This window comes from Malania oleifera, chromosome 7, assembly GCF_029873635.1.
Source record: "Malania oleifera isolate guangnan ecotype guangnan chromosome 7, ASM2987363v1, whole genome shotgun sequence".
Classification (NCBI taxonomy): domain Eukaryota; kingdom Viridiplantae; phylum Streptophyta; class Magnoliopsida; order Santalales; family Ximeniaceae; genus Malania; species Malania oleifera.
The window spans coordinates 107,327,147-107,340,224 of record NC_080423.1 but is presented as its reverse complement, the minus strand read 5'-3'; positions in this window follow the sequence as shown (position 1 = coordinate 107,340,224).

Here is a 13,078-nt window from a genome sequence, read left to right as displayed (position 1 = left end):
TGAGTTGAATAATTTGAGATAAATGTGAATTTCAGGTTTTTTGGCTGCGAACGCCGAAGGGCGTAGGAATTTGGTATTTTTAGCGAGATCTCAGTTAGTCAGATAAGGGGAATAAACTATTACAATTATTTTTTAGAATTACTGATTTAGTTAATACGTGAAAAATGAGAATATGTTATTTTGCCTGAAATTATTATGATATCAATATCAGATAAAATTGTGTGGCATATGACTTATATTGAATTGTGGTGTTTTGGTATTTGAAATATAATAGGTGATGAAAAATGATAAATACTAATGAGTATTTTATGAGAAATGTCGAAATACGTGAAACATAGTATATACTATTATGAGATGATGGAATGTGCAAAAAAAATTATGAGAATATTTTTATTGAGATTAATTAAAATATACTGATATGAGAATTGTTTTATTGAGAAATGTTGAAACGAGGATAAATAAATATATTGAAGAGTATTTTTCGAAAAATGATGAAATATGCAGTATAGAAATGATTCACTGGGAAATGTTAAATAATGTGAAATAAGATATATATATATATATATATATATATATGTATTATTATGAAATGAATTCTAAAGTGTGAATATTAAAAATGAAAATATTGTAATGTAAATTCTGCAATATAAACATTGAAATGTGGAAATTGAAATGTGAATATTGTAAAGTGCGAAAGCTGCAATGGGATCGTTGAAATGTGATTGATAAAATGTCCATATTGCATAATGATTGTGGGCATATGATAATGATAACCCCGAGGGATGGATATGGAAACCCTAATGATAGGTTGTGATATTGAATACGGTACCGTTACTAGTGGTGTTAGTGTAATCACACGAACTTGTGGTGCATGTGGCGTAACAGTCGACTGAATTGTTTAGTAAAGTTGTTGTGCCCCTGAGTCCGAATCAAGGTTATAGGTCGACTAGTCATACTACGGATACGGGATATGTGATATGATACTTTTGAGACCTGCCATTTAACTTGGGGTTTTTTTTTTTATATATACTATAACATTTAAAATGCTCTAATACCATACTAGATTAAACTCAATCATCAACCTAAGCAGCAAGAAGCATAATTCAAATAAACATAACCATACGTAGCTATATACAATACCAGAGTGCTAAAGTGTTTCCCAAAATATACATATATGTTTGTTTTTTATAATACCCTCAACTGGTTAGGGCTATACAAAAATACTTCCAAAAATACTCACACTACTGTCAGGGCAATACCAAGGTCCCTTTATCTGCGAGCCTAATCTGCTCGTCTACCTAGATCACTTGAAAAATGTTAAAGTAATTGGGATGAGTCAACACTCAGTAAGACGAAATATGCTATTACTAGTGTGTGGCAAATGAGTTACAATACAGTGAAAATCTATTACTATATAATCATGTATCACTTAATCTGTAAAGTATAATACCAGTAATATAAATCTTCATCTTTTACCTATTGCTTAACATTTTTATACTTTAGGTTTCTACTCAAAATACTGCTAATATATATATATATATATATATAATTTCTATTTCTGTAAACCTGTATAAACATAGTAATAACTGTAAATGTAAGAACCTGAACCATGATAGAGGGGTAAAAATGGAATTTGCACAAAATTCGTCGACGAGGCCATAATTCATCGACGAAGGCTGAAGGCTTCTCGTCGACGAAATTCAGAAGCTCGTCGACGAGTGAATGCCAAGAGGTTTAGGAAAAGTTGAAATATATGACTCGTTGACGAGGCTGCCGATTCGTCGACGAGGCTAATGAAGAATTCGTCGACTAGGACACAATTCGTCAACGAATCCCCTCGAGTCAAAGGCTTATAAAAGGATATTTTGGAATGCTTTGGGGCTAAGTTTCCCCAAATGCTCTCTCTCTCTCTCTAGAACTCTCCCTACACTCTCTCTCTCTCTCTAGTTTTATTTATTGATCGTTGCCTGGTTTGTAAATCCAAGGTTACTACGAGGATCAGTGAAGGATTCTCTACGTTTCTAACAGATCAGAATCTTGTTTTGGAGGATTTCGGGTTTCGAGCTAAAATCGAAGTAAGGTTCGGTTTTCATTTTTGATTTGGTATATGTGTAGTAGTACGGATTGTAAGCATGTACTGTATTGTGCTATAGTTTGTAGGTTTTGGAGTCTCGGTTCATAGTTTTGAGGATCGTAGCGTTCGTAGTTGGAATTTGGGTTAAGGTAAGAGAATTCTGTTTATATCAATTCATTTTCGAAATCAGGATAGATAAGCTTATAAGCTACAATCGTATATATGTTTTAACTACTTATTTGGGGAAATCTATCGGGTAAAAATACGGGGTTTTTGGGTTACAATTTTCAGGGAAAATTGGGGATTTGGGATATCATCTCTACTTTGTTTGGAAAACCGTTTGTTTTGTTAAAACTGTATTATTAAGGTGACCGTAATCCATATTTGCATAAACTGTATGCTTGAAATTGTAAATGATATGATTTTTCGTAAACCAAATAGGTGTAGTATGTATGGTTGTATGTATTTGTTCCCGATATTTATAAAATAGCTATGTGGCGGCTAATTACCATATGCTGAAATTTATAGGAACGTGAGTTCCAAAATGATTCCAGGGATTTGTAAAACAGCCATGTATCGGTTAACTACCGTGGGCGAGAGTGGCTGGCTCTATATCCAGGGTGTGAAATATCGCTAGTATGCTCCGGCTGGTCGCCGAAGGGTGTGTTCTACACCATATGTAGCAATGTAATCACTGTGAGCCTAGGTCGTCGCAGCGTAGTTGTGCATGTGGCAATGTAATCGTTGTGAGACTAGGTGACTTTGTGTAGTTGCGTATGTAGCAATGTAATCACTATGGGCCTGACTCGTCGCTTCATAGTTGCGTGTGTAGCAAAGTAATCGCTGTGGGACTAGGTGACCTTGTGTAGTTGCGTATGTAGCAATGTAATCACTATTGGTCCTGAGTCGTCGCATTGTAGTTGCGTATGTAGCAATGTAATCGATGTGAGACTAGGTGACCTTGTATAGTTGCGTATTGAACAATGTAATCACTATTGGGCCTTGTTCGTCGCAGCATAGTTGCGTATGTAGCAATGTAATCGCTGTGAGATGAGGTGACCTTGTGTAGTTGCGAACTAGTGTGACGACACTGACCGTATGTATGTATGTATGTATGTTTTAGGTATTGTATGTACTGGAATGGTTTTTATGAAAATACTGGAACTGTATGGAACTGTATGTATATGTATGAAACTGTAATGAATTGTTTCTAATTGTATCACATTTTATAGTGTTATAAAGTATGTAAAATAACACTGGTATGCCACACACTGATATAACCTACTTTCTTCCTTACTGAGAGGTGTCTCACCCTGAATGTACGTACAATGTTTTTCAGGACCTTCAGGTAGCGGTAAGTAGCATCCTAACGTTCAGAAGTAAGGGGTGTCGTAGCTACTGCTAGTACCTTTTTAAGTACGAGTTTTGGTATCCAGGTTGTTAGGATAGTTTTGTAGACACCTGGGATATGTGTTGTAATTATGGGAATATATGTCCTAACATGTATAGACTCTGGTATAATCTTGTTATGTATAAAAGACCGTATTCCGCTGCATATTTTGGATGAGTATGAATTGGTATGTGTATGTGTATAGCGCAACCGTGTACCCCACGGGGTCGGACCCTCTTATTATGTTGTATCATGTATGTTTAAATTGATACAGAGATAGGTTAGGTTACTTTATTCACACTTGGGACCCACCTGCGGGTTCGGAGCGTGACAGCTTGGTATTAGAGCTAACCAGGTTGTTAGGTCTTGTAGACTTGGTTAGGAGTATTGATGTGTACATACCAGAGTATAGGATGTAGGAAATGGGTAGTGTTGGTCGAGGGTTGTTCTGTAGCTAGATTGGGTTTTGTTGACGGTATTTCGTGTTTTTCCTGGGATGACGATTCCAGTAAAGGTAGGGCAGACCATTGACAACTTTCGTGTCGGTGTGATGGGATAGGTTTAGACCTGTGAGAGTAATAGTTGACATGATTAGGTCTATGATTGTGTTAACTGCGTATGATATAGGAATTCTAACCGATTCCTATTCTGTTTTCAGAATGGAGCCCAAGGATAATAACTTGGAGAGTGGCTCCGAGGAGATGGCAAGCAATGAGTCTCCTTCTGTGTCTCGTGGTTTGGCGAGACAGGTGATCCGAGAGATTGGGCGGAGTGTTAGGAGACGCGAGAGCTCTCCTATTGATGTGGGGTGTACCATCAAGAGGTTCACACGCATGCACCCTCTGACATTTACGGGAAAACCTGATCCAATAGTGGCGGAGGACTGGGTCAAGAAGACCGAGAGGATTTTGGAATTCCTCCACTGCACTGAGAAGTAGAAGGTTTTGTATGTTACCTTCCAGCTAACTGGGGAGGCAGGGCGATGGTGAACGGTAGTGAGCCTGCTGGAGAGGCAGAGAGCTGGTCTATTTTGTATGACGTGGGGCCGTTTCAAAGAGGTATTTTTTGAGAGATACTTTACGGTCTCCACTCGGGATGCGAAGGCCGATGAGTTTTCGGGCTTGATACAGGGTACTTTGACGGTGCGGAAGTATGCTGCCAAATATATCGAGTTATCTCGATTTGCGTCGTACTTAGTTCCAAACGAGCACGAGAAGGCTCGGAGGTTCAAGAGGGGTATGAGGAAAGACATCCGCCGTCTTATGGGGATGCTGCAGATCCATGAGTTCTCTATCCTGGTGGATAAAGCCACTATAGTTGAGACTGACCTTCGGGGAGATGAAGTGGTATATGATCAGGGGAATATCACTAGTAAGTATGTTCCGATTGGTGAACGAAGGGTGTGTTCAACACCGTATGTAGCAATGTAATCACCGTGGACCTAGGTCGTTGCGGCGTAGTTGTGCATGTGGCAATGTAATCGTTGTGAGAAGAATTACCCTACACATGATATGGAATTGGCTGTTGTAGTTTATGCACTGAAGATCTGGTGACATTATCTGTATGGGGTGCAATGTGAGATCTTCACAGACTATAAGAGCCTCAGGTATTTCTTCACACAGAAGGAGTTGAACATGAGGCAGAGACAGTGGCTATAGTTGATTAAGGATTACGATTGCACAATCAGTTATCACCAGGGGAAGGCTAATGTGGTGGTTGATATGTTGAGTCAGAAGTCAGGGCCTACAGTTGTATCTGCGGTTGTAACTCAGGGTCACATTAGACGGGATCTGGAGAGCTCAGGTATAGAGTTGGTGACTGGTGATCATCAGGCCTTCTTTGCTAGCTTGGTGATCCAGCCGACTTTGTTTGAGCGTATAAAGGTCGCGCAGGCTAGTGATGCAGAGTTGGTAGAGGTTAGGGAAAAGGTACAGCTAAGATGGACGGAGTTTAACATCTATGAGGGAGGTGTACTGAGGTTTGGGACCAGACTATGTGTTCCGAACAATGATGAGATCATAAGGACAATTCTATAGGAGGCGCATCGTTCTATGTATACATTATATCCCGGTAGTACAAAAATGTATCAGGATCTGCGTGAGACCTTCTGGTGGTCTGGTATGAAAAGGCAGATTGCTCGGTTCATGGAGCAGTGTCTAACGTGTCAGTAGGTGAAAGCTGAACATTAGAGGCCGGTAGGGCCGTTGCAGCCTTTGTCTATTCCAGAGTGGAAATGGGAGCATATTTCCATGGATTTTGTGACCGGATTGCCACTAACGCTTCACGGGCAGAATGCTATTTGGATGATCGTGGATAAATTGACGAAATCTGCTCATTTCATACCGATGAAAATTTACTATCCTTTGAGTAGGCTAGCAGATTTGTATGTGCAGAAGATTGTGAGAATGCACAGAGTACAGGTGTCCATTGTGTCGGATCGAGATCCGAGGTTTACTTCTTGATTTCAGACGAGCTTGTAGGAGGCATTGGGGACGAAGCTTACTTTCAGTACAGCGTTCCACCCCCATACTGATGGATAGTCGGAGAGGATGATACAAATATTGGAAGATGTGTTGCGAGCTTGTGTGTTAGACTTCGATGGTAGCTGGATACAGTTTATGCCACTTGTAGAGTTTGCTTATAACAACGGCTTCCAGTCTAGTATCGGGATGGCACCGTTTGAGGCTTTGTATGGTCGGAGGTGTCGATCTACTTTGTGTTGGGATGAGGTTGGCGAATGTCAGGTGTTAGGACCTGAACTTGTGCAGCAGGTGTCTGAGAAGGTGGGTTTGATCCGGGAGAGGATTAGATCAGCTCAGAGTTGGCAGAAGAGTTACATGGATGTTCACCGCCGTGAGTTAGAGTTCGAAGTGGGAGGTAAGGTATTTCTGCGTATCGCTCTGATGAAAGGGGTGATGAGATTCGGAAGGAAGGGCAAGTTAAGCCCAAGGTATATCAAACCATTTGAGGTGCTTGAGCGAGTGGGTCCAGTAGCCTACAGAGTTGCATTACCTCCAGTACTTTCGAGGGTCCATGATGTGTTTCACGTCTCCATGTTGAGGAGGTACGTGTTGGATCCTTTGCATGTTATTAATTATGATGAGTTGGAAATTGGAAATACTTTAGCGTATGAAGAGATACCAGTTCAGGTTATGGACCGTAAAATTCAGAAGCTTTGTACCAGAGAGATATCGTTAGTGAAGGTATTGTGGCGAAACCACGAGGTTGAGGAAGCTTCTTGAGAATTGGAAAACGGAAATACGTCGGAAGTATCCACAGTTATTTTGAGCACTTGTACATGATCCTACTGTGGGTTGGGATAGGTGGTTAGTCGTCGGGAGTGTGTGTATTGTGAACTCTTGAGACTGTTGTATATGTAATCACGGTATTCCTCCGCCATATGTGAGGGTATGTATGTGTATATGTATGTGTATGATGGGACTGCGTTGTGGTGATCGCCAGTTCGCTCGAGTTGTGTTTATGTATTCGATTGTATGCATGAATCTGGGAATGAGAGATGACCAATTTCGGGGACGAAATTTTTGTAAGGAGGGGAGATTGTAAAAACCCGAACCGTGATAATGGGTTTATATATATATATATATATATATGAGAAGGACATTTTGGTAAAGAGCAGGTTCGTCGACGAAGCCGGATTTCATTGACGAAGCTTGTGTTCTTCTCGTCGATGAAATTCAGAGCCTCGTCGACGAGGAGAAGCCGATGTGTAACGTCCCTCAATAAAATACAATATAATAAATAAAATAGTCGACCCGAACCCGTGGGTAACGGGGACACCTGTCATACACAGCGGAAAACCTAGCAGCAGTAAACATAAAAATCCATACATCCATCCATAAAGCATAATACGAGAGCTTTCTATTAACATCGATATACTGTTCATATGTACAATCTCCAAAAAGTCAAAATAACACTAGGACTATGCAACAAAAATCTCCTAGTCCTAGCTCAGGGCTTACCCTTCTAGTAGGGAAGCACCAATCACTCAATGGCGGCCCTAACCCGCCGGTCTCTCTGGGTTTCCTAAAAAATATATTAATGTTGGGGGTGAGACACTTCTCAGTAAGGGAAAGTAAACTAAATACAGCTGTGTGGCAACATGAATATTTAAAGTGTTTATACATATATAGTACATTTCATAACTCTGGAAATAATCATAATATCATGCTGGATAATCATGTATTTTCATATTCGTTAATAAATCATAACATACATGAACATCTGTTATAACTCATAATACTGAAAATATACCCAAGATGAATAGCTAGCTAATGTCATGTATTACCCCCCATGACGGGTTGTGCAGCCCGAAGGCGGGACTCGACAATGACTGGCCGACTACTGCCGAATCAAATATGTCTGTAAGTACGATGGGCCGACACACTCTGGTCCGGACTGCCAGGTGGACGTCTACACTCTACTGAAAGCCACATCAACTATCCATCTCCCATCCCCTCGTGGAATGGTTAGCACTAATATGGCCTCGTGCCAAATCTGATCTACCCATAGCTACGGTACCGAGCTCCTGGTCTGAACTAAACTAATATCCTGGTTGCAATAACATATAATACATGAACATACGTAACATCAACACGGCCTCGTGCCGAAAGTATAGATATGGCCTCGCGCCGAAATCATACGTATGGCCTCGTGCCAAAATCATAGTAAATATATATATATATATATATGGCCTCGCGCCAATAACATAAATACGGCCTCGTGCTGATAACATAATAATACGGCCTCGCGCCGATAGCATAATAAATACGGCCTCGCGCCGATAGCATAATAAATACGGCCTCGCACCGTAGCATAATAAATACGGCCTTACGCCGATAACATCAATACGGCCTCGTGTCGAATCATTTCAAGTATTTACATTCTAAAAAAAATAACTTTTTTATCATATATTCGTCAAACTCAATATAGCATAACTCGTCTTTCCCAAATACCTGAAAATGTGTTTTACACATAAAAGCATACATATCATATCTCATTTCACGTAAAATAATATTCATGCCACACATGCTCTGTTAAAAGTCATACTTCATATTCTAAAATCATGCTTTTCTATCGTCTCATACATACATATATGTTTCATCATAATAGCAGTATTTCCCAAATGTACATTTCATCTATAATATACAGGTATATCATATGTTTTTTTGAAAATAAATTTACTCATAATCAATAATAATTTGCATGGAAAATAACTGCTTTAGTTTACTCCCTTACCTGGCTACTGAGAAAACCCCCCTAAAATCTTAGCCTGACCCCCGTAGGATTTCCTACTCAATATCCTGAAACTCAAAACTCTCAGTATTAATCATCAGTATTTTCATGCGTACGTCAATTTCTATAACTACCATGAAGTCTAATTTGGCTTAAAAAGCCTTACCTCAACTTTGGGATGATTTCCAACTTCGTTTTCCCGACGATCTGCTTCAGCAAACTTGCAGGGAACTTCGCCAGGAGCGTTGTGGTAGCCTCAGATATTTGATCCGGCGTAAAACCAGCCCAAAATCGAAGAGAGAGAGTGAGAGAGCCGAAGAGGAGAGAGAGGAGAGAGAGAGGAAGCTTAAAATGACATTAAAATCGGATTTTTCATATTTACAGGCGGTGGAATTCGTCGACGAGCCCGATCTTCGTCGACAAGTTCTTCATAAATTTCGTCGACGAGACCTTGTATTCGTCGACGAAATTCAGGTTGCCTTAGAGCCCTTCTCAGTATTTTCTCGTCGATGAAGCCATATGTTCGTCGATGAAATCTTTAAAGCCTTCGTCGACGAAACCCTATGTTCGTCGACGAAGTTTGGCAGCTTCCCTTCTTTTCCCTTTTTCAAATTTTCCTTTCTTTATTATTTAAATTTCATTTAAAAATTCGGGTTGTTACATGATGAGTTTTGGAAATCAGGAAAGATAAGGATTCGTTGATGAGGCCATCAATTCGTCGACGAATTTAGTGAAAGATTCATCGACAAAGGTACCATTTCGTCGATGAAATTGGGCCGGGTCAAAGGGTTGTAAAAGGAAATTTCCTTTATTTCTTGATTAAGTTACTTCAAGTTTATCTCTCTCACTCTCTCTAAACTCTTCCTACTCTCTCTCTTTTCTAGATTTCTTCAACGATTGTTGCTAGAATCGGAAAATGGAAGTTTCCACTAGGATCGTGGAAGGATTCTCTACAACTTCAACAGATCGGAATCTCATTTCGGGGGTTTTTGGGTTTTGGTGAAAAATCGAGGTAAGGCTTGGTTTTTAATTCTGATTCGGTAGTTTTATAGGTATTAGTCTTATGAGTATATTTTGTACTGTGATTTGTAGGTTTTGGAACTCGGTTCACTGTTTAGGAGCCTTGGAGTTCGGGATTTATTATACGGGGTTAAGGTAAGGGGAAACTGTGTTATATTGGTTATTTTTGAAATCGGATTCGGTGGAACAATGATCCACGGTCCTATGTGTGTTTTGGATACTCATTTAGGGGGATCTAACGGGGAAAACTATGAGTTTTTCATTATTGCAGTTTTGGGAAAAAGGGGGCGACGGGCTGAATCCCGGGTTTTGTTGAAAATCGAGTATATGTGTGCTTTATACTGTGATATTGGGATGGTTGTGCCTTGACTTTATTTAAACTGTATTTGTTTGGAAAACCATGATCTAGATTATCAAATGAGTGTGGTTTGTTTGGTTATATGAGCATGTATGTGCGTGTGATTGCAGAATGGCTAATGGGAACGCAGTTCCAAAATGAGTCTAGGTACCGAGAGTGTCCGACTCTATATTCGAGGGTGTGAGCCTTGTCCGGTAGATCAGGCCGAAGGGTGTGGATCCACCATTTAGCGCCGATACGATGCCATGGGAGTCGAGGACTAGCCATGTGCCGGTGGCGCCGTGCTTCGTGAGTTGGCTCCGGGCCAACGCCAGATTGTCACAGACTGGCTTCGAGCTGAAGGGTGTGACGACACCGGGTTACTGATTATGTGTGTGGATTGTGACGGGGTTGCTTATAAATGACCGCCGTATATGTGCGTGTATGCACTGTGTAAATTAGTGCTGGATTCCATTCAACTGCATGTATGTTTTTTTGTCATGATAACACTCAAATACCGCACATCGATATAACCTGTGTTCTTCCTTACTGAGAAGTGTCTCACCCCTATTGTACGTACATTTTTCTAGGTCCTTCGAGTACCGGAACTAGCGTTCTAGTGTAGGGAGCGTAGTGGCTGGTGTACTGCGTTAGCGCTTGGGTAAGTGCTAGACTGTAGTTTGTTAGGTTGCCATTTTGAGTTGTATTTAGGCACCTAGTTTGTACGTTTTGTTAGAGCCATGTTCTGCTTTTGTATAGACTCTGGTATTGTACTGTGTATATTGATATAGAATGACTTTTTACGCTGCGTATATATTGTGATTAGATGTGTTTAGGGTGCCTGGAAACCTGACGGGGTCGGACCCTCATTTAGTGTAGTGTATCTTTTGATGATTTGTTTGATACAGGGACATGTTAGGTTACATTCTCACCTCTGGGTCCCATTTTGGGGTTCGGGGCGTGACACCTAGACTCCTATGGCATTCTACCAGCGCAAACTGGTGGATCCACACCCTTCGGTGATCAGCTGGTAAGGCTCACGCCCTCGGATATAGAGTCAGACACTTTTTCCAAACATGGCCTAGCGATTTTATACGCCCACGGATATAGAGTCGGACACTCTCAGTACCTTGAACAAATTTGGAACCTCGTTCCTACTCGCATTTCGACAAAACACAACTATGCATGCTCATATAACCAAACAAACCACACTCATTTGGTAATCTAAAATCATGGTTTTCCAAACACATACGGTTTAAACAAGTCAAGGCACGATCATCCCTATAACACAGTATAAATCATTATATAGATACAGTTTTCAACAAAACCAAGGATGCAGCCCGTTGCCCCCTTTTTTCCAAAACTGTAATCATGAAAAACCCATAGTTTTACTCGTTAGATACCCCTAAATGAGTAGTCAAAACACACACAGGACCTTGGACCACAGTTCCACCGAATCTGATTTCAAAAATAACCGACATAAACCGATTCCCCCTAATGATCGAATCTCGAACTCCGAGGTCCCTAAACAGCGAACCGAGTTCCAAAACCTACAAATCCCAGTACATAAAATACTCACAACACTGTTCTCTACAGAACTACTAGATCATAATTGAAAACTGAGTCTTACCTCGATTTTGGGCTAAAACCCGAAAACAGTCGAATCGAAAATCCAATCCGTAGAACTTGTAGAGAATCCTTCCATGATCCTCGTGGTAACTTCGGATCATCGAATTAGACGATGCACGACGAATAAATCTAGAGAGAGGGAGTGTATGGTGAGTTTTTAGAGAGATGGAGAAAGGATATTTAGATTTCTTAGCTGATAAGTAATGGAAATTCCTTTTTATAGCCCTTGACCCAGCCGCCCTCGTCAACAAAATAGCGTCCTCGTCGATAGGGTCATATAGACAGCTCGTCGATAAGACGGTAACCTCATCGACGAACTTGAGATTCCCAGTTTCTTGAAACCTTGCGGCTTCTCCTCGTCGACGAGCAAAACAAAGCCTTCGTTGACGAAATCTGGCTTCGTCAATGAAGCCTGCACAAATTTCAATTTTACCATTCTTTTTATTATTTAAACCCACATATCACGGTTCAGGTTCTTACAAAAGTGGGAAAATCGTACTTCAAAGCATATTATGTTGACCTAGCAGTGGTCGACCGGCCAGATTGCTTGGTCTAGTCTTCGAACCGCACAACTCGATCATGGGGGTTATTCACGATGTTATGATGGACCAATAAGGAAGATTCTCTATCCATATATGTTATTTATGAAAAATGGGCTATAATAAGCCGAAAGTATATTATCAAGAAAATTATGTATTTTCAGTTATACAGGTGTGAGTACAATTTCAAATACCATTTCAATTACAGTTAAATATATGAATGTTTTATGATCACACTAAAACTCACGATAGCCATACATTGATGCTAATCTAATCCGCCTTATTGAGAAATGTCTCACCTCAATATTCAACTCATTTTTCAGGTCCCACAAGGAATCAAGCCTAGCGTGCTAAAGGGTTGGGTTTGGTTTTTGGTAGTTATTGTAAGTGTAAATGAGACACTTGTTTATTATGTTTATGTTTTATTTTGGGATGTAATATATAACATGGAGACACTTATGTGTAACTGAGATGATCTGGGACTTTGGTAAAGTGTTTTGAGGTTTATCTATCTTTCACTGCATGTTTATACTGAGTTATGGACAGGAACACCCAGGACCCCTTGTTTGGATTCGGGTAATTATAATCATGGTATCATAGATATATGTGTAGGAAATGGCACTCGAGGCCCCACCGGGTTCGGGGCGTGACAGGCTCATGGTATTTGTGATGTTATGTGGATTAAAAGAATGTTAGAAGAGTTGAAGGCTTCAGATTCGCTGCCCATAAAGTTATATTGCGATAACAAGGCAGTAATTTCAATCGCCCATAATCCGATTCTCATGACAGAACAGAGCACTTAGAAGTGGATAAACACTTTATCAAGGAAAAACTTT